Genomic DNA, 12,150 nt, shown 5'->3' with positions numbered 1-12,150 from the left:
TGCATTTCTCATAAAGATATGTAAATTAATGTCATTACAATGTAAATGATTTAGAAATTTACTAAACAGTGTTTAAAAGTTGTATGGTTGTAATTAAACAATTCATTTGCATTTTGCATGCTTAAGTGAATAAGTTGAAGAGTATTTTTAAACAAATTGCACAGCATCTTAATCTTAATGAAATTTTTTGTAGAAGCTGGGTAAAAAATTGAAGGTAACCAGAAATGTAGTGAAAGTCTGCTTTAGTGACAATAAATGTAATTTATATTTTCATATACCTAATCTCTTACATTATATTTAGGATAAGGAATTAAATTTCTATTCTCTTCTTTTTATACTTTATTAAACATTTATCGATTTGTTGAACTAAGAAAATGAATTTAGTAAACAATAATTACATACATGATAAAAAAGACAGAAATTTAAAAATGAGCTTAGGTATTAGGTAATAAAAAATAATTAAAATAATCTTAATAGATGAGAAAAAAGGAACATATTTTTTCAAATTAGTTTACTTTTTTTTATAACCACCTCTGAACAACCTCCATGTGTGCCATATTTTGCAGATGTGACAGCATATTTTAAAACCCATTTTTCTTTTACTGCGTTGTAACATCAGAGCTTGTAAAATCTATCACGTTAAGAAACGTTGCTGCATTAGTTTTAGATTTACCGTTCCATACTAAACCTTAACTTATGACATAGGACTGTATATTTTGCACTATACAATATAATACAAAATAATAACAGTTCTATAATTAACATATATCATATTTAATTATACGAATCAAATATTATTAACTTTTAATAGAAATACAAAAATTTATGTAATACAAGAAATATATTAATATATGTTCATAATATTATCTATGTTATCTTTGATTATTTAATCTATTTATTTAAAATTTGTTGAAAAGAACTGATAAATGCTCTTAGTAATATATTAATATAATATATAGTAATAATATATATAGTGATATGGTAATATACGTTTATAACATTATATATTTATATGATTATTTATATTTATATTTCTTCTATGTGTCATAATTTTATAATTTTCATGACATAAAGAAGATATTAATTATCAAAAATGGAATGAAACTTCAATTTGACTATACTCGGTCTAAAAGTACAAACTTGGAAGAATATTTCTACCCTTAATTTCGCAAATATCCATATAGATTAATCTACTAAATTTTTGATCATCTTTAATACATAAAACCACCATTTCTTGTGAGTTATGTCATGTTTGATCGATAAAGAATTCTAATACTCTAACAAGTTTCAATTATGCTTTATATAATCGATGGAAAGTAAGTCAGCAGTTTCAATGTACACAATACGGTATTAATCTGATACCTCGGTTCAACCCTTGAACTAAAATTTATCAAAGGAATTTCAGAACAATAGAATCAAACTAAAACTAAAAATGCAAACTTGAAGATTCACCTCACAAAAAGTAATTCTTTTTACTAATATAAAAGTTAAGATTTTCAAATTTTAAATTTTGTTTAGATCTTCGTTATCAATTTTCATCAATTGCAATGGATTCATTAATAGTCATTGAAAGCAGTAAAATGAAATCTGTGAATTTAATTATTAGCTACAATATATTTTTAAAACCTTAATCAAAAATGAAAAATTCAATTATTTTGTTTTATTGTTTTATTAAATAAAAGTTTTATGTTTGAACATCACAATTCACAAATGAAATTTGCATTTATCCTAAAGTCCAGTTTTTGACAAATCTATTTCATGGTTAATGTTTCGCGTTTAATATTTCGTCGCTTGTCGTCGGTACAATTTGGTTGAGATTTTATAGCGTCCACCATTTGCAATTTTCATTCTTGCGTTGACCTGATAACGCTAAGTGTGATAACAGGCACTGAGTAAGATTGCACAAAGGTAGGAAGGTATTCGTATGGAAATTTATGCTGGTGAGACGATCCGCTCGGAAAATGTTTATTTTGCGTGTATATCTAGAGTTTTAAGGGACAAGAAGTGGAATTACTGTAACTGAGTCTTCTGTGTTGGATACGAATGTGCGTTTATTCTGTATTGGAACTGTAAAAGTGAGTCTTTGAATATTATATAAATTAATGTTATATTTATTAGGTATTTTATTATTATTATACATTATACAAGTACATTCCTACGCTATATTATATACTATATTATACACATTTATTACATATTATATAATAGATGTGTTACAAGGCATATATTTATCCTTCAATAATGTTATTTATTTTGTATTAAAAATATGGAAGTAATAATTGTTGAATTTAATCAAAATTAAATTACGTTAAAAAATGATCATAAATTATTACAAAATAAAATGTAAATTAAAATAAGTATATAAAACACGTTTTTAAATAATTAAGTTTATACATATAGATGTGTAAATATTAACTGTATTTAATCATAAAATTATAGTTATAAAACACTATCATAATTAATACAAATTTATTATAATTAGTAAATTATGTAATATAGTTTTCATATTCGTAATAAAATATTTATGGTAATGAGTTGTCTACATGATTCAGACACTTCAATTTTGAATTTAATCGCACTAAAACCGGCCATAACAAGGACTCCAGTTTTCTTTGAGTAAAAGAAGACTCATAATCATTTAAACGAACTTTTGTTATAGTACGGGCAACAATACGTATAACGAAGTCATAAATTAAATTACCAAGGAGCGGTAGCGACATTTAGGACCATAAGCTGCATTCTGTTTTAGAGTTCATCGTAAACCAATACTGCCTTACCACCAACGCTATTTCGTTTGCAAGTAAAAAAATTAATTACGGGTATAAATTACTATTTCGACAAATTGAGAGAAGAAACTAACAAATGGAGAAAAGAAATTACGATATAAGTATGAATATTTGTTTCAATATATCGTTTCAGGGGTAGGACAAAATGATAGTACATTCTATAACCTATTGTGAGTGTTGGTTTTATATGTGTGAATGCAAATAAGGTTGATAAGTGAAACTCATTTGCAATAATATAAATATAATATGTGCGAGTGCAATCTAGTATGAATGTTTGAAAAAGTGTTTAGAAGAATAGAATAAAACAGTTATGTGAGAATCGTCAAAGAGGAAACATGGGTATGTAACGGTTAATAAGAGAGAGAGAGAGAGAGAAAGAGAGAGAAGAATTTTCTGGAAAGTGTCAATGAATTTTTCATTATTTAAATATTTTTATCTAAATATACTAATGTGTTAAATGTTAAAACGCATAGAAGATATTGATGTCTATTTCTATTCACACTACTCACCAAACTAGTCTCATATGCCTAGTGTACAGATTACTATAGACCTTTAAAAGATGATTTTAGAAGGTTTTAGATAGAGACCCATTGTTCCTGCTCAAACTTTTTTAACAGAATCTCACTATGTTTCTTTTCAAAAAAGCATCTAAGTGATAGCAGGGGTTTTTCAGGACTCCATGAAGAAAGCTAACTTTCTCTCAGAGTATATGACTTCTTGCAGTCGTTCATTGGTCGATCCTTGGACTTTGTGTTTTCCATTCGAAAACTTTTCTCCACCTTTTACAATTAGACAAGAAGGTTCACGAGAAATGGGTCAGCGTTCATATACGTGTTTTATTTTATTGTTTTACTACTCATTGGTGTCTACAGGATAAGTCTCTGAGATCTCTCTAGGGTTTGTTTGCGACAATGGAGCACGGATAGTATACGAATTCTCATCGTGAAATTCTTTCTCAAAGGATACATCGCCTTTCGCCAAGACTATGGGTCTGTTCAGAAAATAAGCTCTCATAAATTTCACCATGGCGCCAATTGTGCCTCGAAGGACAATGACAGCTTTGTTACGCCCCTGTTCCAGCTGAACGAGTTCAAATGCAAGTGTGGTGAGATAGGATTCTCCGATGTGGACCTGGTCAGAGTCTAGATATTCAAGGCCAGAGTGATACAGGCCTCTGAATAGAATGAGAAAATGGCGAAAAAGTCAATGAGACTTTGGAACAGATCGATGTTAGTAGGATCATTGAGCAATTAAGCTTCTGACTATAGTTAAGTACGTCTGCATATCAGTTTGGTGATCCTCCAAGTTGTTATAGATGGCGCAGTTTATGCTATATTCAGTGACTTGGAAGAGTCAGTTTTGCTCGACTCTAGCATTGCTTGGAAGATATTTATGACTTTTCTCTGCCAAATTCGAAGATGCTAAGGAGAGTGTACAATGTGTATCAAGTTATATTACTACTATGATTATTAGTTGTTAGTAAAAGTAGATTGGAGTATTATACTATACTATACTATACTATACTATACTACACTACAAATTATTAAATTGTATTATACTAAAATTAGAAGCTATACTCTGTACTATATTATACTATACCATAGATTATTAATTGTGTTATACTAAAAATATATTTTGTACTATATATTATACTATACTATACTATACTACAGATTATTAATTGTTATACTGAAACTAGAATCTATACTCTGTACTATACTATACTATATTATATTATAGATTATTAATTGAGTTATACTAAAAATATATTTTGTATTATTTATTATACTATACTATACTACAGATTATTAATTCTTATACTAAAACTAGAATCTATACTCTATATTATACTATACTATATTATACTATACTATACTATACTACAGATTAATAATTGAGTTATACTAAAAATATATTTTGTATTATATATTATACTATACTATACTATACTTAGATTGTTAGCTTCGTTATACTAGAAGTAAATTGTAATAAATATTCTTTTATTACACATATATTCCTTATCTGTTTCTCAAGCTCGCTTGATTTCTCATGAATCTAATTATCGCGGAAACTTAGCAGCTAATTCATTAAAAGAAAGAAGGAAGAGTTTAATTTTAATAATTGATTTTGATTCAGACGTCGATAGCGAGATAACAAGGCTGCTGAAGACTGACAAATGGATTGGTTTTCCACCGAATCTTCTTTTATTACTAACACTCTCGAAGAGTGTATCGATACACCGATTAATACTTCGAGAGACTAATCTAGGAAAATTGAGTATTCGAAGGCATTCTTCTGTATCTCTATTTAGCGTTCTATAAATATTTAAATTTTGTACGTACGTGTTATTTAAAAAAAAACTAGTTAAATTGTAATTTAATTTCTTTTATCTTTAATTTTTATTTTACTTTAATATTTTTGTCTTAGTTGTACATATTTTTATCAAGGTAATATTAAAAGAAAGAGCACAAAGAAATGTATATAAAAAATGTTTCTAACTAAAGATGAAATCAATTAGCAGTCTATTTTGTATTTTATCATGAGAAAAATTTTATTTAAAATTATATAAACATATTTCTTACGAAAATTACACAATTTTGTATTTTATGTGCAATAATAATAATTATTAATATATTTTTGCTTCCTTAAACAGAATTTTACATTTTGTTCACTGGCTTTTGATATCTGCTTTAATCATTCTTATTATATTCTTTTAATTTAAATAATAATTCTTTCAATTTTCATTATATTTTATAAATATAAATAATAACTCTTTCAATTTTTATTATACACATATTTTTAATTTGAATAATGCTTCTTTTAATCTATTATTACGTCCTTTTAATATAGATACTTTCAATTTTTATAATATTCTATTAATATAAACAATAATTCTTTTAATATTATTTACATTTTTTCTCTTTATAACGTTCTTTCGTTCATGTAGTGATATTAACCACTATACAGAGTGTAATATACAGTGTGTCCCAGTTTTTCCGGCTAAATTTTGTCAGTATATTCCGTAGAATAAGAAGATAGAAAAAAGAAAAATATGGGTCGTTTGAAACTTTTTTAGAAAGTTATGAAAATACGAGAATTCGAAATACAAGGGAAGCGGTAATGGACTTCGTGACTACTATGTTTCTTTAATCTTCAGGATCACCCAAACAATAAACTTCTTTATCTGGGGAACTTTGAAGGATAGAGTGTATCAAACAGGTATGAATAATTGTAATGGTCTCATCGGGATAATTAATAATATATCTACTAAACTTAAACAAAATTTAAATAAATTTTATTGAATAATTTTCATTTTGGATCATAACCTATCTATTATTGCGAGAAATAACAAATACCTTAAATAGAGTATTGCCTAATTCAATAGTAATTACATTTACTATCATATTTTTCTTTTGTCTCCTTCTCTTCCTTTTCATTTTCTTTTCTTGCAACCCTTAAGTATTGTGCACACTACTGGATGATTTATCAATGACTTAAAAACGAGGTTTATAATTTTTTGTACGATTTGATGTGTTTTTAATATATTTTTAACATACTACGTTTATAATACAATAATATAATATATTACGTTTTATATATGTTTTTAATATATAATATATTAGGCTTTGTGTGGATTTATTGGTCATTAAATCGTTTTGCAATATAGATTTTATATTATATTGTACATACATTACTATTTGCATTATTATTCGTATATTACTGTTTATTTATAATGTATTTTAGGTGATGTATATAAGCTGATGAATATAAGACGACTGTGAGAAAAAGTTTGCACAATCCACAGATTGAAGACTCTTCTTTGTTCAAGAGATATAGGTGAACGTGTTTCATGTGACCTATAATAAATTTTGAGATTACGACTGGATGGTTTTGACAGAGTACGAGCTATGTTCTTGAAGAATTCGTGTTTTGTTGTTAGTGGTTTGGCTGAGGATTACCATTTGTGGTTCTAAATTCCCTTTACATTCTTTTTAAAGCAAAAATCAAATTCTAAGGGAAATTTATTCATATGTTCGTTCAATTTTGAAACGTGTAAATGTTTTGAAAAATAATAATTAATAATAGTAATAATAATTTTAGATAATTTTAGTGACATTTAACTACGATAATAACGCGTTATAATAATTAGGAGTAGGGCTTATAATACGAGATTATAACACCAAATACTGAATTATAATATTATTCAAGAAAAATTTACCGATTCCAGGTAAATAAATTGAAGATGATAGAGATGCAATATTACAACTAGATCTATTCAATTGGTTATTAAACCTATAGAATTTTATAATTTCATATTACATAAAATATTAAAAAATATATCAGTAGATTATGAATCTACAAGCTTAATTTAGCTTATTTATATATTTTTAATTTAATTCCATTAAAATTGCAATGGCTATAACAATTCAATAGGATTTTCCTCTCTTATTTATGAAAAAAAATTAGCTCACCACGATATTAGTCGAAAATGTCAATATAATTGAATTTTTCAGTCAAATCCCATTAGAATTGTAATATTTCTTTCTCTTCTGGAAAATTGATAAGATTAACGATGGTCGTTTTTAATGTGTACTCTTCAATTTTGTAAATTGAGTGCGCTATTCCTCGTCTAGAAAAAAATGTCAAGTCACAAAAAGACGTTCCCATTCCGAGGAATAAAGGGGGTTGTAGGGAGACAGGGGAAGCTGACGATGTCTTGATGTAATTATCTTCGCTTCATCCTTCTTCCGTGAAAATTTCCCACTCTTTATCCTCTGTCTATCGAGCTTTTAGTGGCAAGCAGGCCTTCATCCTGGAAATACGAGACTTCGGGATTCACTAGACGTTTCCTTTCTCACGACTAAGTGGGTTGTCTCAGCCCTTATCGAAACAAAGACATACAATCTTTATAGCAACAAAGAGTTGTTATAGGATGTCGAGGAAAGGTGTTTTGCTTTTTTCAAATGAACAATTGCGTGGTGCTTCCGAGTGTCTATACAATGAGGGGATGACAGCTTGTTAAAGAGAGAACAGTCACGTTGAGATATTGGTATTAATTACTATTAGAATTACATGATGGGAATAAACGTTAGAAATGTAAATGATAAAATATTTTTATAGAATAAATATTGAAAATATTAAATATTAATAAAAATAGTATAAGTATAATAGTAAATAGTATAATAAAAATAGTATAAATATTTAATAAAATTTAATAAAATAATGTTTTCCAATAAAATACTTTCAAGGATATGTTTCTAATAAAACACTTTCAAGGATGTATCTTTAATAAAATACTTTCAAAGGAGTATAGTAACAAAGTATTAGTATAGTATTAGTATTAGTATAAGTATTAGTAACAAAAACTTTGTACGTTATGATTATAATAATTTATGATATACATTGTTAATTAAAATTTGGAGAATAATTAAGATCAAAGTTTAACTCCGTATACAATTAAATGAAGATATACTAACAATTCATAACATAAAAATGTTTAATTTATTTACAGGAAATGCAAAGGTTAATAATCATAATATAAGAATTATATTTTCAGTCATATTTAAGTTCATTAGTTTTATTGAAACGGAAAAGGAAGAAATATTGTTTTATGCATTTTCAACTTCGGTTCCCTAAATATGAATGAAAATATTGGAAAAAGTTTAGTCTTTTATTAAGTTCGAAATTAATCTGTGCTCTTGTTTACTCATTTATCGTATATAGAAATTTAAATTCAATCGACGTTTATTTTCACCTATTGAACTTTGAAATTTTTTTGAAAGGCGAAGTTTTATTGCACCAGTAATTTATGACGAATAATAAAATCTAGTTTAAACGATAATTACTAATACGTGTATTAATTTATTAATTACGTAGAATAATAATCTTCAATCGCTTAATTTTCTAATGTTAATTTATTAATTAATAATTTATTATTTCGTATATATATATCTATAAATTAAAGACATGACATTTTTTGCGATGAATAATAATGAGGAGGTAGACAAAAATAATTTTATCAATCAATAAATATTAATAACACTTATGGACTTCGTAATAATTGAAATACAATGGTATAAATTAAATTTGTTAATAAAATTAATTATTATACGTATTTTTATATTCTCTTTAAATTAAATATTTAAATTTTATTCAAATTCAATAGAAGATACAAAACGATGATTTTGATTATTATTTTATTTTATGTTATGGCATATGTAAGATAATGTAATTATATTACCGAGAAAAATTTATTTTATACGTCTTGTTCAACTTGATTATTATTATTTACGTTAATTCGAAATTTAATTGTCAGAAACTTGAAACTGGTATTTGTACTATAGCAGCGATGACCTGTTTTATTTGGTCGCATCCAAAATAAACGCGAAATTGCCTGTGCGTAAAGACAGTAATTAATCAAATATAGTTTCACACAAAATATCACTTCTACTGGGTTCATGAGTATAATATATTTATTCGATGAACAAAAGACTAATTAGATCTTCGATATGTTTCTCTTAACATCATTTCTATAACAAAAGTTATAATATCGAAAGAAATATTGAAATGAAGGATAATAAATATTTGAAAAAATTATCAACGTGATGTAATATATATCTTGCAAAAGTATAGATAAGTATAGTGAAAACTTTTGTCTACAAGTCACTAAAAATTATTGTTACTAGATTTTGGCTAAAACTCATTTACATGGAAATATTCACATAAGTACCTTGCATATTTTTCAAACAATTTTTATCATTTTACAATATGAAATCTTTTTACGAAATTTAATATTTCATTAATATTTTATAATTTTATATTGAAATTATATTATATAATTTTTATAATTTTTATTAATTTTTATTTTTTGTTTGTCAGTATTTCTTATTATCCTATTATTATCTTATTTATTCTTATTTATTATTACTTTATTATTATTTTGCCTATTCTTATTTACTATTTAATTATTTAATTTTATATGTAAAGTATGCTACTAAAAGGTTATAATTTATTCATCCTAATTTCAATAAATTGCAATCTGTGCATTCCTGTAATATTTATTATTATCTCATTATTATTATTATTTTATAAATGTTAATTATGAATGGAAATATTTCTCGTGGATGTAAGTATTAATATAAAATAGAATACATATTCTTATTAATAAGAACTTGGAAATTTATATCGTAAGAGTAGCTATTATTCGTAATTAATAAGTATAAAATGGTACGAATATTTTCATGACCACTGACATAATCCTGGAGAGGTATTTTTTTCGCAGCAATGCGATATTTTTTACATGAAACATAATTTTATTTTACTACGATTCCTTTATGTTTGTCAACTTAATCATTATTATTGCTGGATTAACGATTAGTTTTTAACAACTATCCTGCCAATTGTCGTTAACGATTGACAACTTAAAAATCATCGCGAATTTACTTTTTAACACTTTTAACCCAATACTTGTTAATTGTTAAAGTAATAATTAAGAATAGATCGTATCACGTGTTCAGGATTTTATTGAAAATCGTATGCAATATTCAAATAATTCATCGAATTATTTTATGTAAAACTGAAGTGCATCTGGTGTCATGTGGACGTATGCGTGTATACATATTTATATCAATTGCAACCAACTGTGGTTGTTGAATAATTGATGAAAACCACGAAATGTCAGCGAAGGACGCTTTTTGCTGGCGACGAAATTTCGTTTTCCTTCGACACTGTATTTTTATTACGGTCTACTTATGCGCCAATGTGTGTCTGATAGTGACAAATCTATGCCTTTACGTCAGCAAACTGCAGATGGTTTCTTGTGAAATCTTCCTAGTTATCTTATTTTCAGCCAACTAGAGTTCTCACGTTTGGTTATTATTTATAAAGTTTTAACTGTGAAATAAAAATTGTTTATTTTATTTCAATAATATTGTATCGTCTGAAGATGGCAAAATAGTGAAATGGTAAGCAGTGAAATATAGTAGCTTTGTGTAATGGTATATACAGAAGTAAGAGGTAAAATAAATACTCTTTATTACAGAATATTTTTTATTTCATATTTGTGTGGTAATTTGAAAATAGATTTATAACATTATATGCATAATTATGAATTACTCTACTTTTTATTTTGTATTATTTAATATGTATCTTCCTTATTTTGATGTTTCAATTATGTGTGAAGAAAGAAACTTAATTCCTTAATAAATTATTATAGGTTTCTAAGCTCAAGGTTATTTAAAGGTCAACATGTAGTAGGTCACTGCACTTGTTTTATGATTACTGATAGTGCTACGACATCAAAAATATATAATTATTTAAAAACTGTTAATAATTACAATTATTAATAATAAAATAATTATTAAAAATTATTAAAATTATTAAATTAAGTTTTGTTGAAAACTACGTTGAACGATTACGTTAAGATTATATTAAAGATTATATTAAATAAATAATTCTTAATAAATTAGATAAATGTAATAATTTTAGACACAATAACACTAAATTTTTCATCGAACAAAAAGTTTGTTAAAAATTTTGATAACCAAAATTTATTCTCATTCGAAATATTGAATAACTTTTATTCAAAATATTCTTTGTCAGATTAGCATAAATAGCTGAAAAATCGTAAAAATTTTTATGATGAACATCCTGTATAATTTCGCCAAATGAAACTTTCATGCTTTAATCGACAAAGGTAACTTTCCTCGAAAATTTGTGTCGAATGAAACTTTCGTAATCATGCGTACAATAATAAAATTCAACATCAAAAGAACTGAAGCTCACATTTGATATCTCGATTACGCACTTTTATGAAAATGAGTAAATTCCAGTGAGCAAGATATGACGTATACAATATCATATTAACGGATTTAAAAAGAAATCCTGAAGCATAATATTATATACAAATAACGAACAATTGTTTGAATATTTGAAGTATATCGCTACAATTATAATATGAGCTTTAACGCGTTGAATTTTTTTAATACAAAAAAAACTTTGTACATTAACAAGATTGCATTGTACACGATAAATTACATGAATCCAACGTACGTGTTCGATACAGTCGAAACAAGAAAAACGAGATATGGTCGCGTGCCAATTTTCGCTAATTGGTTTATCATTTAACTCGCCAGATGTCGCTACTGATTAAGTGGCAGACTTAAACACAAACGAGGCAACTTTTGAATAACATTTATAACAAATTAATAAATTTAATAGACAAATGTAATAAATAAATAAATTTAAATAAATTACACATATTTTATCAAAAGTTTCTAAAGGGATTGGTTCACTTTTAATAAAGCCTCAGAATTCGGGATAGATTATAAACTGTAAATTGGAAGCATTTCTTAGTAAAACTGTT

The sequence above is a fragment of the Eufriesea mexicana genome, unplaced genomic scaffold (assembly GCF_001483705.2).
Source record: "Eufriesea mexicana isolate 0111107269 unplaced genomic scaffold, ASM148370v2 scaffold745, whole genome shotgun sequence".
NCBI classification, from domain to species: Eukaryota; Metazoa; Arthropoda; class Insecta; order Hymenoptera; family Apidae; genus Eufriesea; species Eufriesea mexicana.
The sequence above is the reverse complement of the archived record's forward strand: the minus strand, read 5'-3'. Positions refer to the sequence as shown.